We start from the raw sequence: 7,834 nt of genomic DNA on the forward strand, positions 1-7,834 counted from the left end.
TTATCAACAATAGCCAAACTATGGAAAGAGCCCAAATGTTCATCAACTGATGAGTGGAGTGGATAAAGAGGATGTGGTACATACATAGAATGGAATATTATTTAGCCATTAAAATGAATGATATCTTGCCATTTGCAATGGCATGAATGGAGATAGAATGTATTATGCTAAGTGAAATAAGTCAGAGAAAGACAAATCCCATATGATGTCACTCATATGCGGAATTTAAGACATAAAACAGATGAATATATGGGAAATAAAACAAAAGAGAGACATAACCAAACCATAAGAGACACTTAATGATTAAGAACAAGCTGAGGGTTGATGGAGAGAGGTGGGTGGGGGTAAATTAAATGAGTGATGAGTATTAAGGAAGTCACTTGTTATGATATGCACTTAGTGTTATGTGTAAATAACGAAACACTAAATTCTAGTACTTATACCAATATTATACTACATGTTAACTCTCTAGTACTTAAATAGAAATTTAAGTTGACTCTCTTTGCTTGACTTATTTCACTCAGTGTAATCTCCTCCAGTCCCGTCCATGTTGACACAAAAGTTGGGTATTCATCCTTTCTGATGGAGGTGTAATACTCCATTGTATATATGGACAATATCTTCTTTATCTATTCATCTGTTGAAGGGCATCGTGGCTCTTTCCACAGTTTGGCAACTGTGGCCATTGCTGCTATGAATCTTGAAACACTGAAAAAATAAAATAAATATGTTACTAAATAATGAATACATCAAGAAGGAAACGAAAGAAGATATTAAAATGCACAAGGAAAAAATGAAAGTGAAAACACAATGACCTAAAACCTTTAGGATGTAGTGAAAGTCGTCATAAGAGGGAAGCATATATTAATAAAGTCCTATTTCAAGAAAAATACAGGGGCACCTGGGTGGCTCAGTGGGTTAAAGCCTCTGCCTTCGGCTCAGGTCATGATCCCAGGGTCCTGGGATCGAGCCCTGCATCAGGCTCTCTGCTCAGCAGGGAATCTGCTTCCCTTCCTCTCTCTCCGCCTGCCTTTCTGCCTACTTGTGATCTCTGTTTGTCAAATACATAAATAAATTTTTTTAAAAAGAAAAATACAAAAAAAACCCTAAAACAACTTAAATTTACACCTGAAGGAGCTATAAAAGGAACAACAAATGAAGTCTAAAGCCAGAAGAAGGGCAATAGTAAAGATTACAGCAGAAATAAATGATCATATCAATGATACCAGGAGCTGATCTTTGAAATAAATAATAAAATAGATAAACCTCTAGCCAGACATAAAAACAGAGAAAAAAAGGGACCCAAATAAATATAATCATGAATGAAAGAGGAAAGGTCACAATCAACACCACAGAAATACAAACAATCCTAAAAGAATATTACAAAAATTATATGCCAATAAATTGGACAACCTGAAGAAGTGAATAAATGCCTAGAAACATACAAACTACCAAAACTTAAAGAGGAGGAATAGAAAACTTAAACAGACTGATACCCAACAACAACAAAAAAATAAATCAGTAATCAAAAACTCCCAACAAACAAAAGTCCAGAACCAAATGGCTTCACATATGAATTCTACCAAAGATTCAAAAAAAAAAAAAGTTAATACCTATTCTTCTCAAATTATGCCCCCCCCCAAAAAAAGAAATGGAAAGAAAACTTCCAAATTCATTCTATAAGGCCAGCATTAGCCTGGTACCAAAAGCACACAGACTCTACTAAAAAAAGAGAACTACAGGCCAGTATCCCTAATGAGCATGGATGCAAAAAATTCTTTCAAAAATAGTAGCAAATCAAATACTACAGTACATTAAAAGAATCATTCACCACAGTCAAGCAGGATTTATTCCTGGGCTGCAAGTCTGGCTCAATATTCAAAAATCAATCAACTTGATATACCACATTAATAAAAGAAAGGATACGAACCATATGATCCTCTCAGTAGATACAGAAGAAGCATTTGATAAAGTACAACATCCATTCATAATAAAAATCCTCAGCAAAGTAGGTATAGAGGGCATGGATTGCATGGAGCACTGGGTGTGGTGAAAAAATAATGAATACTGTTATGCCGAAAATAAATAAAAAATTAAAAAAAAATCCTCAGCAAAGTAGGAATAGAGGAAATGGACCTCAAAATCATAAGGGTCACATACAAAAACCCCACAGCTAAGATCATCCTCAATGGAGAAATACTGACAGGTTTTCCTCTGTGGGTAGGAACAACCATGAAAGACTATTGACTCCAGTAAACAAACTGAGAGGTTCAGAGGGGAAGGGGATAGGGGGTTGGGGTCGCTTGGTGATGGGTATTGAGAAGGGCACATGTTGTGATGAGCACTGGATGTTATATGCAACTAATGAATCATTGACCACTACACCCAAAATTAAATGTACTATACAGTGGTTAACTGAACATAGTAAAAGATAAAATAAAAAAAAAGGAACAAAACAGAGATGTCCATTCTCACCACTGTTATTTTTCATAGTGTTGGAAGTCTTGGCCACAGCTCTGAGACAATAGAAAGAAATAAAAGCATCCAAATTGGCAAGGAAGAAGTTAAACTTTCTCCATTTATAGATGACATAATACTTTATATGGAAAACCTGAAAAACTCCACAAAAACACTGCTAGTACTGACAAACAAATTGAGTAAGGTCACAGCATACAAGGTCAACATACATAATATGTTGCATTTCTATACACTGATAATGAAGCAGCATAAAGAGAAATCAAGTAATCAATGCCATTTCCAATTGAACAAAAAACACAAGATGCTTAGGAATAAACCTAGCCAAGGAGGTAAAATATATGCACTTGGAAAACTATAAAATACTGTTGAAAAAAATTGAGGATGATGCAAAGAAATGGAAAAGCATTCCATGCTCATGGATTGGAAGAACAAAAATAAATTCAAAATGAATTCAGATCTAAAGAAAACATCAAAATTCTAGAGGAAAACACAGGCAGTAACCTCTTTGATATTGGCCATTGTAACATTTTACTAAAAATGTCTGTTGAGGAAAGGAAAACAAAAGAAAAAATGAACTATTGGAACATCACCAAGATAAAAAGTTTCTGCACAGCAAAGAAAACAATCAACAAAACCTATTGAATTGGAGAAGATATTAGCAAATGACATATCTAAAAAATGGTTGGTATCCAGAACATATAAAAACTTGTAAAGCTGAATACCCAAAAACCAAATAATCCAGTTAAAAATGGGAAGAGACATGAATAGATGTTTTTTTCCAAAAGAGACATAGAGATTTCTAACAGACACATGGCAAGATGCTCAACATTTCTCATCACCAGGGAAATCCAAATCAAAGCTACAATGAGGTACCACCTCACACCTGTCAGAATGACTAAAATCAACAACACAAGAAACAAGAGGTGTTTGTGAGGATGTGGAGAAAGGGGAACACTTTTGCAGCCTTGGTGGGAATGTAAATCTGGTGTGGCCCCTCTGGAATACAATATGGACATTCCTCGAAAGGTTTAAAATAGAATTACCCCCATTATCCAGCAATTCCACTACTAAGTATTTACTGAAAGAATACAAAAATTCTAATTCAAAATGATACATGTACCATGATGTTTATAGCAGCATTATCAATGATAGCCAAATTATGAAAAGAACCCAAATGTCCACCAACTGATGAATGCATAAAGAAAATGTGTTATCAGAGATTAACTCAAAATGGATGAAAAACATTGATATGAGACAAGAATCCATCAAAATCCTAGAGGAGAACATAGGCAATTACCTCCTTGACCACAGTAAATTTTTCAAGACACCTCTCCAAAGGCAAGTAAAACAAAAGCAAAAATAAACTTTTGGGACTTCATCAAGATAAAAAACTTCTGCACAGCAAAGGAAACCATCAACAAAACTTTAAGGCATCCCATGGAATGGGAAGATATTTGCAAATGACATTACAGATAAAGGCCTGGTATCCAAGTCTATAAGAAACTTCTCAAACTCAAAATGCAAAAACTAAATATTCAAGTCAAAAAATGGGCAGAAGACATGAACAGATACTTCTTCAAAAAACACATACAAATGGCTAATAGACACATGAAAAAAAATGCTCAACGTTATTAGCCATCAGGAAAATACAAATCAAAACCACAATGAGATACCACCTTACTTCAGTTAGAATGACAAAAATTAACAAAACAGGAAACAAGTGCTGGCAAGGCTGTGGAGAAAGGGGAACCCTCTTACACTGTTAATGAGAATGGCAGTTGATACACCACTTTGGAAAACAGTGTGGAGATTTCTCAAAAAGTTAAAAATAGAGCTACCTTATGGCCCAGCAATTGCACTATACTGTGTGTTTACCCCAAAGATACAGATGTAGTGAAAAGAAGGGGCATGTGCACCCCAATGTTCATAGTAGCAATGTCCACAATAGCCAAACTGTTGGAAGGAGCTGAGATGCCCTTCAACAGATGAATAGATAATGAAGATGTGGTCCATATATACAATGGAATATTACTAAGCCATCAGAAACTATGTGGTGGAATGGAGACAAGATGGCAGAGAAGTAGGAGGAGGCGCCATTTCAACCTGTACCCTAAAGTGAGCTGATTACCTACCAAAGAACTCCGATCACCCATTAAATAAGCCTGAGATCAGAATTACACACGTCTGGATCTCTACGGGGGCAGAAGATGCCAGTGAGGAGGTGAAGCAGAGTGGGAATATCGGACTGATATCAGAAGATAAACAAAAGGGGGAGGGAGCCACCAGAAGTGACCCATTGGAAAGTAATACCCCAATATGAGAGTGTTCTGCACTGGGGACCAGCATTAACTTGGAGTCTGGTTGAAAGCACCCCAAAAGAGCAAAGGTTCATGGGGGGTGGGGGGTAATTGTGGGAATCGGGGCAGTTAGGTACAGGGGCTTAAGTCCCCGGACCCAGGACAGCTACCCCTGGCGCTGAGCCAGAGAGAGTGTGGCAGAGAAACCAGGTCTTGGTCCCTGAGCTGCCAGGGCACCTGATAGCGCGTGGGGTCCAGCTCCTGTGAGGGGCTGGGAGCCTCACCAGCCCACAGAAGCACAGACTTTTTACTGTCCCCATAGGAGTGCTGTGCCGAGCTATCAGAGTCTGAGCCGCACCCTGCTCCCTCCCTTGAGAGAGGTGTGCTCAGGTGCCAGCTGGGAGTTCTCAGACAGGAAAGACCAGGCACTCCCAGCCGGGCCAGCAGGAAAATCTCAGTGTGCGATCACTGCTTGGAACCTCTCTGGCAGTCCTGAGCTGCCCAGAGAGCCACTGATTTTGTGGTTTGGGTTATAAGCAGGAGTTCCTGTGTGCCCAGGGACAGTGATGTGGAACGTGCTCTGCCAGCTGCGGACAGGGAACTTATGTGCTCTGGAGCACTAACAGGGGAACAGACTGAGGCGTCTCTCTGGAAGGGATGTCTGGGTGCAGTTTGCTTTCCTCCAAACCTCCAAAAACCATCAAAAGCTGTCAAGGCGAGACAAAATAATAATAATAATAATAAAATAATAAAATAAAAAACGAACAAACATAAAAACCTCCAGAGAACAAAAGTCTGAAAAACAGGTTTCCTCAGAGCCCACCTCCTTGAGGGGGGTGGGAGGACTTAACTTGGGAATATTGCCTGAGAACCCACGTGGCAGGCCCCTCCCCGAAAAGCCAACCAGGAAAAAAAAAAAAAAAAAAGGAAAGGAAAAAAGACTACAAGAGAACAACTACCACTACTTCATAGATACAACTTTTATTTTTAATTCATTCCCACTATTCTGGTTCTTTTTTTAAAAATATAGATATATTTTTAAATTTATTTATTTATTTTCAGCATAACAGTATTCATTATTTTTGCACCACACCCAGATAATTTTTTAACCTATTTGCCATCACAGTGAGATGTCAAGTACATCAAATTCCACAATAACCTTTTAACCTGAACTTTTTGATACATATACCCGTGTTTTTCTTTTGCTTTTCTATTTTTTAAATTTTTTTAAATTTTAGTTTACTTTATTCTTTCTTTATTTTTATTTTTTAACATTCATGTAAAGTTAAACTTCAAGGTAATCCCCTTTCCCCAATCAATGCAACCCCTATAGGTAAACCAATTTTTATTCCCCCTTTAACTTAGGAAAGTTGAGTCCTTTAGCAAAGATATCAAGATACATCCAAGAAGAATCAAAATAACCTACCTCGCCCACACAGAGAACTTATAACCACTCTCCCATTTTTTCTTCTGCCAGTGTTTCTGTGCATGTGTGTTTGTCCTGATAGTATATAAATCTTATACTTGGGGATCTTCTTGACAAGGTTCTTTTATCATATACTTTTATCAGTCTTTTTCTTTGTCTGTTTTTGTTTGTATATGTCATAAATATTACCTTGTGGCCATTTGGGCTGAGCCTTCTCTTTCATCTTTCCTTTTTTTTTTTCCTGTCTCTCTCTCTTTCTTTTTCTTTTCTTTTTTCTCTCTTTCTTTTTTCTTTCATTTTGGTGGGGACTCCTGATTGCTCAGAAGCGTTCCAGGGTGCACCTTGACTGTACCACGGTTGATACATCCAGCTACATCCTTTCAGCCATCTCTCACCAAAATGACTAGGAGGAGGAATGCCCAACAGAAGAAAAATTCAGAAGATGGGCCTTCTGCAACAGAGCTAATGGCTATCAACACAGACAGTATGTCAAAAAAGGGAATTCAGGCTAACAATTATCCAGGCAATAGCTAGGTTGGAGAAAGCCATGGATGACCAAGAAGAATTGATTAGGGCAGAACTGAAAGCCACCAGGGATAATGTACACAATGTAAGGGCAGAACTGAAAGCCAACAGGGATGATATTCACAATGCTCTCAATGAGTTCCAATCTAATCTAAATTCTCTAAAAGCTGGGGTAACTGAGACAGAAGATTGAATTAGTGATCTGGAAGACAAACAGAGAGAAAGGATCAGGAGGAAGCCTGGAACATAAAGCTTAGAAGACATGAAAACAGAATCAGAGAAATAAATGATGCCATGAAACTTTCCAACATCAGAATTATTGGAATCCCTGAAGGGAAGGAGAAAGAAAGAAGTCTAGAAGATATAGTGGAACAAGTTCTCCATGAAAATTCTCCCAACCTCGTGAATGGAACCAGTGTTCATGTATTAGAGGTAGAACAGTCTCCCTCCAAAACTATAGATTCTAAAAAAAAAAAAAAAAATAAGGCACCTGATACTCAAATCGAGAAATCATAATTGTAGATAAAATCTCTTGAAAGCTGCTAGGACAAAGAGGCTCCTTACATACAGAGAAAAGCCCATTAGAATAATGTCAGACCTGCCCACAGAAATCTGACAAGCCAGAAACGGCTGGCAAGATATATTCAGGGCACTAAATGAGAAAAACATGCAGCCAAGAATATTTTATCCAGCAAGACTGACATTCAAAATAGACAGAGAGATAAAGAGTTTCCAAGACCAGCAAGGCTTAAAAGAGTATTTGATAACCAAGCTGACACTACAGAAAATATTAAGGGGGGTTCTATAAAAGAAGGAAAATCCTAAGAATATCATTGAACGGAAATATAGAGACTGTTTAAAGAAAGAAATACCTCAAAGGTAACATGATGTCAATAAAAACGTATTTATCAATAATCACTCTGAATGTGAATGGCCTAAAGGCACCAATAAAATGGCACAGGGTTGCAGATTGGATAAATCAACAGGACCCATCCATGTGTTAACTAAAAGAGACCTATTTTGAACCTAAGGATACAGCCAGACTGAAATTGAAGGGATGGAGAAGCATCTTTCACGCTAATGGACCTCCAAAAAAGGCCAGAGTAGT

The sequence above is a fragment of the Mustela putorius genome, unplaced genomic scaffold (assembly GCF_011764305.1).
Source record: "Mustela putorius furo isolate JIRA1106 unplaced genomic scaffold, ASM1176430v1.1 tig00004001_pilon_pilon_pilon, whole genome shotgun sequence".
Taxonomy (NCBI): Eukaryota; Metazoa; Chordata; class Mammalia; order Carnivora; family Mustelidae; genus Mustela; species Mustela putorius.